Source organism: Nannospalax galili, unplaced genomic scaffold, assembly GCF_000622305.1.
Source record: "Nannospalax galili isolate Female #2095 unplaced genomic scaffold, S.galili_v1.0 scaffold1692, whole genome shotgun sequence".
Taxonomy (NCBI): domain Eukaryota; kingdom Metazoa; phylum Chordata; class Mammalia; order Rodentia; family Spalacidae; genus Nannospalax; species Nannospalax galili.
The window spans coordinates 4,855-14,916 of record NW_008330747.1 but is presented as its reverse complement, the minus strand read 5'-3'; the positions used below and the strand labels follow the sequence as shown (position 1 = coordinate 14,916).

The window sequence follows — 10,062 nt, the reverse complement described above, 5'->3', positions numbered from 1 at the left end:
TCCATTAGTCAGCTTCCGTTTCCTGTCTATTGTGTTAGGCCAGCAATGAACATGGATGAACAGGTATCTGTAATAAGATATAGACTCATTTGGGTATATGCCCAAGAGTGGTATGGCTGGATCATGTGGGAGATCTATTTTTAGCTTTTTGAGGAATCTCCACACTGATTTGCATAGCGGCTTCCCCAGTTTATAGTCCCACCAGCAGTGACTAAGTGTCCCCTTTCCCAACACTCTTGTCAGCATTTGTCATGATATGTTTTGTGGGCCTTAGCCAATCTGAGTAGGGTAGGATGAACTCTCAAAGTAATTTCACTTTGCATTTCCCTGATGACTAAAGATGTTAAATATTTTTAAAGTATATATTTAGTCATTAGTGTTTCATCATTTGAGAATTTATTTGTTTAGTGCCTTGCTCCATTTTTTTGTATTTTTAAAAATTTTTGTGTATTTCATATACAACATCTTAATTATCTTTATATCCCTTTCCCCATAGGAACCCTCGCATAGCCCCTCTGCTGGATTTCATACATTCTGTCATTTATGTTAAGGCCTACTGAGTCATCTTAGTGTCCCCAGACACCCATCAGTGCAAGTTCATCCACTGGAGTCTAGTCAGTCTATCTAGAGTCATTCCCTTAAAGAAGGCCAGCTCTTATCTTGGATCGAAAGCCCACTCAATGGGAAGGAATTCGTGTGTGGTATTGTAAACATGGCCAAATACACATGGCTGGAGAGGTCATAGATCTTAGAGAAGACCTCAAGGCTATCACATTCCTAGATAAATGTGATTTCTTACTCTGTGCTAAATATGTATTCTTACATTTACAGACAAGTGTGTCAGTCACCACTCATCCAAGAAGTTTCTTTTGATACAGATAGCATCTATTACAGAGTTCCACAAGAGGCCACACGCAGAAATTTTCTGTGAATTACCTAACCCTAAGTGACACATGTACAATGGAACCTCTACATCCAAGCCTCACAGAACATAGTAGAATGAGGGGTAAAGAAAATACCAATGCGGGGCTGGAGACATGGCTCAGCAGTTAAGAGCACTGACTGCTCTTGCAGAGGACCCGGGTTTGATTCCCAGCACCCACATGGTGGCTACAAACTGTCCTTAAATCCAGTTCCAGGGCAATCCAAACCCCTCTCTGACTTCCGTGGCATTACACAACATGGGGGCACTAGCATACATGCAGGCAATACACTCATATACATAAAATTAATGATAAATAAAATATTTTTTAAAAAGAAAATACTAATGCATCTCTCAACTCTCATCAATGAAGCTCCTTCATGCTCTTTCAGGACAATGGACCCAAAAGCCCACAAACTGAAAAAAAGCATAGAGAATAAGAGTCTGTAGAATGTGGGTCCTTGAACAGGACACCTATATTAAACCTCACCCACCCAGGGCTAAGAGACCATTATGGAAGAGATGGCAGAAAGGTCATAAGAGCCAGGGGAGGAGTTATGTGATCAAATGGAAATAGTCTTACAGATTCCTGGGACCTTGTCCTAATCTTTAATTGAGTTGTTTGTTTTATGAGTCTTCAGTTTTGGGGGTTCTCTGCATATTCTAGATACTGACCCTCTGTCAGAGATATAGCTGGTAAAGATTTTTTTCCTATCTGTAGATTGCCTCTTCCCTCAAATAATGATGTCCTTTAAAGTACAGAAGTTTCTCAGTTTCATAAGGACTCATTTGACACTTGTTGGTCTGAATAGCTATAATATTGGGGGCCTGTTGATAAAGTCCTTTCTTTTGCCTACAAGTTCAGTATATTCCCTGTTGTTCTCTCAATCAGATTGAAGGTCTTATATTGAGGACCTTGATCCATTTGGAGTTGAGATTTGTGCAGGGTGAGATATATGGATCTAGTTTCATGGTTTCACATGTAGCTATCCAGTTTGAACAGCATCATTTGTTGAAAATGCTCTCTTTTGTCAAATGTGTACCTTTTTTGCTTTTTAAAAAATCCTAGAGTCGAGAAGCATATTTAGTAAAGTAGCAGGACATAAAGTTAACACAAAAATCAGTAGCTTTCTTATATCTCAACAACATTGTGGAGAAAGATGTTAGAGATACCGAATTTATGATAGATACCCAAAATATAAAATATCTTAAAAGAAATTTAACCAAGGAAGTGAGGACTTATTTAATAAAAACTTAAAGAAATGTAAGATGATAATAGAAGATGGAAAGACCTTTCATGATCCTGGATTGCTAGGATTAATATTGTGAAATTGGACATCCTGCCAAAAGCAAATCTACAAATTCAATGCAATCCCATTAAAACTGCAACACAATTCTTCACAGAAATTGGGGGGAAAAAGAATTTCAAGTTTCATTGGAAGCACAAAAAACCCCAGGGGAGTCAGAAAATCCTGAACAATAAAAAAATGCTGAAAGTATCACTATCACTCATTTCAAATTATAACACAGAGCTATAGTAATACAAAACAGCATGGTACTGGCATAAAAATAGACACATTGATCAATGGAGTAAAATTGAGAACTCAGATTGAAGAGCTTTCTTCTATGTCTTTTGTATGCAATCAAGTTCACAGATTTATCTGTATAGTTTGGAAATTTTGTACTACAGAGACATTTTAAGTATGAGAATGTTTCTGTCCCACAAAACAATTCCCTCAGTCCTCTTTATATTAAGCATTGTCCTGAGCCCTGCACTCTGGCAACCAATTAACTGCTGTATAGAACTGAAGTTTACAAACTGAATATAATTTGGGATATTAGAGCTCTGTCTATGCTTTCATGGAGAAGGAATGGTTCATCTGCTTGTGACACAAGTATCTTCAGATGTCCTGTCCACATGTCCCAAGAACTCTCTCATGGTATTCTGGAGAGTGAGGAGGCTCTGATGCCCATTCTCATCTCCTACTCTTAATATGATGACTATGGATATTCAGTTGCAACACATGCTGCAACTTAGATATCAACTATGCTTGACATCTAAGACAATCCACCCACTCATCTTTTTCCTTCCCAAATGGTGAGAGGCCAATTTTTTAATGAGTCTGGGTATATCCAAAGACTCTCAAGCCTGAGTATATCAAAGTGTGTGTATGTACATACGTGTGTGCATGTGTGCATGTGTGTGTGTGCATGTGTGTGTGTTTAGAGGTTTCTTTTCTTCCCAGGGATTCATAACACTGGAAGGCTTATATTTGCATGCTCAGGATATCTGTGAATTCCTTTAACTATAAGATGCAGTATCAGAAGGTATAGAAATGTACAAGAGAAGCGATTCTTAGGATTTGTCTCCCTGAACACCAGCCCGTGTGTGGAAGGGGTCCAGCTGCCATCCACAGCCACCATGAAGCCCGAAGCTCCTTATAATGTGACTATTCGTCTTTGTCTTCCATGTTATTAATTTTCACACTTACCTTGTTGTTGTCCCTAAACTTTTTCTTTTTTACTTTTCCATTAAAAGCTCTTATCTTGTACAAACATGATAAATGAACTTTGTCTGCCCCCCATGTGCACCCAATGCATTTTCTGTCCATCATTGAGAGGCTGAATGCATTCTCTAATCCCCGATACTTCCCAGCCCAATATTTATCACCCACTTGCCCTCCTGGGTACCACTTTTTCCAAGTTTCATCCACTGCATTGAAGATCAACCACAGACATTAGAGATGATTCTACCATTGCCCACTCTGAAGAGCAGAGGACAGAAGAGAGATAAAGACATACTTCTGCCTGGGCTGAGGAGCTGGACAGAGGGAAGAGTCTTTTCTCTGGGTGCAGAAGCGCTGATGCCTGATACTACTAGAGTATCAAGACTTTACTGAACTCCTGCTGCAAACTCACCTCTGTGTGGTTTTCTTTTACCAATGCCCAGGACACTTCATCAAAGGGGTTTTTAGATTTTCAGTAGCTGTATTATTTTTGAAAAGCTTTATTTTCAAATGATATGTACGTAATTCGATTTGCATTTTCCAGCATAATTTAACAAATGTACATAAAAATATGAGACATGTAATCACCTGCACATTGGCTCTAGGTTTGAGGACAGGGTTCCTGATATACCAGAAGAATTGTAGAAGCCAAAGAAGAGGAGAAAGAACCCAGGTGGTTTTGCTCCACCTGCTGGCCATTGCCTATCAGGCAGTTATCTGGCTAGAAAACTTTTGTGCCACCCCACCAAGTTATGCCACCAACTTCACTTGTTTCAAATTCCTTCATTAGCAAGGCCCATCCATTTGATTCATTCTCTATGAAAGGAGATCGCCCCGTAGGAGCACAGACTCAGGCCTAAGAGCCGAGTATGCCACTGGACAGACTTTCTGGCTGGCTGAATGTTGTGGTCTCTGGGCTCTTGCTTCTCCTCCATGTGCAGGGTAAGACCCCCTAGGGGTGCACTGGAAAGCCAAAGGTATCAGAACTGCAAAATTCTGAAGACTCAGAGACTGAGATGGTGGGAGGGAAGGCACCAAGGATGGAGGATGTGGTGGAGATTCCAGATGAAGGGGAAATGTGTGCCACCTGATGCCCACATCAAATATCAGAAGACAGAAACAATTGCACAGAGAAGGTCGCCCACATTTAAGGTTACTTTATACGGGGGAACCAGTCCAGTGTGAGGAGCTCTGTGAGCAGCTGAAACTGTACATCAGGGGAAAGAAGGGCAAGAGGGACATTTCCTTTTGTGTGTTTGTGGCATTAACTGCTACTGAACTTTAGATGATAACAATAATAACTTCATGATGTCACAGTGTGTCACCTCTTTGTCCAGAGAAATGCCCTGGCACCCTTTAAAAGTTCCCTGGGTAAGGTTTATGGATGGAAGGTACAAAAACCACTGCCTGCCATTCTACACCTGAACTGGGATTCCCCTTCCCACTGTGTACTCTGGTGACAATGAGACGAGAAGTCATTTAGTGTGGTGCTACCTGATCAAAATGAACAAAGACTGATGGCATCTCTCCACACACAGGACAGGACTCAGCAAGTCACATCAGGACCACACAACTGATGGCATCTCTCCACACACAGGACAGGACTCAGGCAGTCCCATCAGGACCACACACTCATGGCAGGTGAGAGGCAGCCTCTTCCATGTGAAGGAACAAGTGGGGGAGATTCCTGGGAATTCCCTTTGTCAAGCCACCTGTAGGACCGCTGCAGTTTGCACCCCTGAGACCCCTGAACCATGAAGTAGTGTGAGAGATGGAACAACACAACCAGCCATGTAAGTGCTGGGGCCCAAGAGACTGAGTGAACAGGTAAACAGCTCTAGACCAAATGTTTTCCTCCATCTCAGTCCCACAGCAGTTTTCATTGTGTCAGGGAGAGTCTCCCATGCATTTTTCTGATGCATGTGCTAAGATTTAGAGTGAAGCAACCTTACCCGGCTCCTGGGTCAGAGCTTAGCATTCATAAGGAGTTAGCTCTAGCTAGTACAGAAAGGAGCAGAAACAAAATTGTCTCTGAATTCAGACTAGGCAAGTATCTCTGCCATTATGGGAGGTGTCTCTGCACAGGAGTCAGTGTGACCTGTTAAGCAGCAGGAACCCCTGAGTTCATTACCACACACTGCAGGTCCCTGGGGGGCAGGGCAGTGTTGAGCCCCTGGCAATGCCACCCTCCACAGTCACTGTTACAACCAATAAGACCATGAGCCAGTGACCAAAGAACAAGTGTATGTGTGTCCATATGGAGACTGTAGAAGGAGGATTCCTGAGAGCCTGGGCAAGGGATGATGTCCCACTACCCTATGGGAAAGTATTATCCATTCATTCCTATAGTACCTATGTGTGCACAGCACCCCAATAACCATATATCTTACTTTCATTTTCTGATACTGACAAAAGCAACTGAGGGGTGAAAGGTTGTATTACAGGTCACAATTCTAAGTTATATTTCATCCTGGGGAGAGAGAGCAGCAAAAGCTTAAGGAGCTGGTCACGTCACATCCATAATCAGAACAGAAAGTGTGGATGCCTGGTCATGCTCAGCTCACCTTCTCTACTCCTGAACAGTTCAGAAGCCCATTCCTAGGGAATAGTGCCACCCCTAGTGGGCAGGTTTCCCACCTCAGTTAAAGTAATTAAGATAATCCAGCACAAGCATGCCCACAGCCAATCTGCTCTAGACAATCCCTCATTAAGACTCTCCTCCCAGGAGATTCTAAATGTTGTAAATCAGCAATCACAACTAACCATTACCTCAGGAACTAAGGAGTACAAGGAGAAGTGGTGAATGTCACATCATGCAGCCAATCATTTCCAAAGACACTCCCAGAAGTCTCCATAGCCCAGTCTCAGGAAAAGTAATATCCAGGCCCACATACAAGTGGTGCTGGATGGAAGTCTGGCTCTATCCTACCTTCCACAGAGCCTGTGTGTCCTTTACCTTTGTGGGAAGGAACTGCAGAGAAGGATCCGGTATAGCATCATGGAGAGCAGCAGCTGAAGGTGGCTGAGAGCAAACCCAGACTCAGACCTGGTTTTGGTCACCACACATCTCTTGGTAAAACTTCCTTCCACTGTCACCAGGTGTCTACAAAATCCTGATATGAATGCACAGGGTCTGGAGGACCTGAATATGGCCATGCCTCCCACCTCCATGTCTGAGGACTGCCTATATCTCTACATGCCCAGAATTCTGATATGATGAACGTAGAGGGTCTGAAGAAGGTAAAACTGATCATGCCTCCCACCTCCATGTCTGAGGACTGCCTATATCTCAATATCTACGCACCAGCCCATGCTCATGAGGGCTCTAACATGCCTGTGAGTACCAAGCTATGATCAGTTGAAAGGGCATTTCTTCAGCAAGATGATTAGAAGGGACAAAACCAACCTGAGCCCCTCTGCAAGGTTGACCCTGATAAATGGCCTTACTCTATTAGGTTCAAGAAGGTCTTCTCAGCTATGATGAGCAGCTGAAACCTGGGTATGGGACACAGAGTCTGGAGATCTGAGAAGTCTGAGACGCTGATCAAACCAGGACTCACCAACAACTTGAGCCCTATACAACAACTCAGGTGCTCAAGACTGAACACTGACGTGACCTAAATTTCTAGGTATGAATTATCTGTTCCAGCAATGAGATCTCATGATCCTTTTCATAGTAATCAGGAGAGATACTCATAAAGACTCCTCTTCTGTTCCACAGTGAGGATCCAGAGAGCAATGGTGTCATTGCTCTATTCTCAGAGCCATTAATCCAAGCCAAGATTTACAGTGGTGATAGGGGAGAGAAACATGCTGATTGGGGCACTGGAGTTTCATGTCTATGGCCCAGATCTTTCCACACTAAGAAATTCTATGCATATTTATAGCTGCACAGTGTTAAAGCAGTTGGTAGTCTATTAGGCAGTCCAGCTAGAGCTTGAACTACCTAGAAGCCTCCTGGTATCCATCTTGATTTCCTCAGGTGATGGTGTGGATCCATGGAGGTGTACTGGTTATGGGTACGGCTTCTGTGTTTGATGGATCCCTACTGGGAGCCACTGAGGAAGTGGTGGTGGTCATTATTCAGTATCACCTGGGTGTCCTGGGCTTCTTCAGTGAACTGGGCTTGGCTGGGTGATAGTGGCTGAACAGAACCAGGGCAGCATGTGATCTCTGTCCTTGTCATGTCTCAGCAGTGGAAACCAGCTTGCCAGAGGCAACTGGGGCTACCTGGACCATGTGGCTGCCCTACACTGGGTCCAGCAGAATATCGCCCGCTTTGAAGTCAACCCTTACCGGGTCACCATTTTTTTGGAGAGTCAGCAGATGGCACAAGTGTGTCTACTCTTGTCATGTCCCCCATGTCCCAAGGACTCTCCACAGTTCCATCATGGAGAGTGGGGTGGCCGTGCTACCTGATCTTATCTCTAACACCTCTGAAAAGGTCTACAGGGTAAGTGCCCTCAACCACCCCAGCCCTGACCCAGCAGCCTCAGCCCCACCCCTGATAGTTTGGTACTCTGTTCAGTGATGAAAACAAAGACCACCAAAAATAGTTCCTATCCAGTATTTCCTTAGAGGCTCAAGGGTTGCAACCCATTTTCCTTTGTTTTAGACAAGCTGAGTGTGTTATGTGACCATCAAAGCCGTACCTCGTGTCTTCTAACATTGACAAAAATTATGCATGGGCAAAGGAGATGGTTTAATGGGTAAAAGCACTTGTCATACAATCCTGAGAACCAAGATCAAATCCTAGAACCCATGAAAGGCTGGATGTGGTTGTGGCCACCAGGGGACCGCCACAGGACCTGAATGGATTACCATGGAACTGATAATAAACCAGGAGACCCAGGTTTTCATGAGCCTGAGTGCTATCATATCAGCAACTCTGCTTTTACTCTCACACTAGTGAGGATCACAGTCACATATCTACTGAACCGAACGATAATAAAATGGCTTCTCATATTCCTGAGAACCACAGTCAAATGTTTACAGAACACTGAAAAATAAATAATATGGCTAGAATATAACAAGTCAGGAAAATAAGATGAGCACAGCCACATTATCTCCATGCTATGTGTAGGTCAATTTGTTTCACGAGAAGCTTAGAGGGGAGAACTACCATTCTGGAGATATCTCCCCAGCAAGCATTCTTGCATAAACTTTCTCATGAGATAAAATGCTCTCCAGACATACATGCTCAAAGTTCAGCTTAATTCACTTAGCATATTTTTAAAGCCATGGGAACACTATTTCACAGCCTCTTCATGTTTTAACACATACATGTAATCCAAGTTCTCCTATTACAAGATGAAAAGCAGACACAGGAGAACCCTTAGAAGGCCCCAGTCCAAGTAGAGTGTGGTAGGCAGTGGGAAAACGCAAGACAACCTGTCTCCAAAAAATTAGAAAATAAGCACAGATAAACAAGGTTGTACTCTGAACTTCAGGTGTAACAAACTCACACACACACACACACACACACACACACACACACACACTCCCACATTCATACATGAACACACACATAAAAAGGAAGATTTTCTTCCACATTATGCAGGTAGAATGGTCCCTATCCTGGCTGTCACCTCTGAACAACAGGAAAATGAATATAATTTCATAACAATCTAGTCCACATATAGCACACTGTATGTTATTTAGGGGAAATGGCATCGAGTTGGGATTGGGAAAACACTTCTTCCTTGATGGAAAAGGAGCCACCCTTTGCCTCATCCATTTACAGACAGTGGACAAAGTATCCAGATGTGAGGCTGTGAATTCGGAGGTTGTGGTGCATTGCCTGAGAGACAGCAGTGAAGAGGAGATTCTGGCTATTAATAAGGTTTGGAAAATTGTGTGGTTGGGATAACCAGGACAACAAAATGTGGGAGAGCCAGTCCTTAACTTCTCTGAACCACTTACCTCTTCTCCATGACTTAATGTCCTTTAGTCCTGGGTGAACAATAAACAAGACCGAGAAATCTAGGCGTAGGATATCTTTGTTGGGTGTACAGATAGATAGGAAGGATGGACACATGCTGAGACCAATATCGAAGTAGGGAATTGGTGAAGTAACTCAGTGGGCACTTAAGTGTGTGACTGACCTTCAGCACTGACCTCTAATAGCCCCCAGGTTTTCAAGACAATTCCCGGTGTGGTGGATGGAGAGTTCCTACCTAGGCACCCACAGGAGCTATTGGCCTCTGTAGATTTTCGCCCTGTCCCCAGCATCATCGGTGTCAACAATGATGAATATGGTTGGATCCTCCCCATGGTGAGGCACAGTTCTGTTCACCTGGGAATCTAGGGGATCATATGGTGAATGGCGGAGATTCTAGGACCCAGGTCCATCTCACCCCATGCTGAAGACTGTTTTCTGCCTCCCAGGTCGTGGACACTATTCATGACATAAAGAAAAGAACCAGAAAGAACCTTCAGGCTGTTCTGAAGAGCACAGCAGCACAGATGGTGAGATTCCTTGGATCATGTCTTGATATAGAGGGAGAACATATGTCGATTTTTTTTCTGAGATTGTGTTACTTTACTTAGTATAACAGATTCTAGTTCCATCCATTTACCTGCAAATTTCATGATTTCATCTTTCTTTACTGCTGAGTAAAACTCCATCGTATA

At 43.3% G+C, this 10,062-nt stretch overlaps 1 pseudogene; it reads left to right on the top strand.

Annotated features, from left to right (window-relative positions):
* Window positions 1-4,298: 4,298 nt before the first annotated feature.
* Window positions 4,299-9,897, top strand: LOC103749028 (annotated as a pseudogene).
* Window positions 9,898-10,062: the final 165 nt, after the last annotated feature.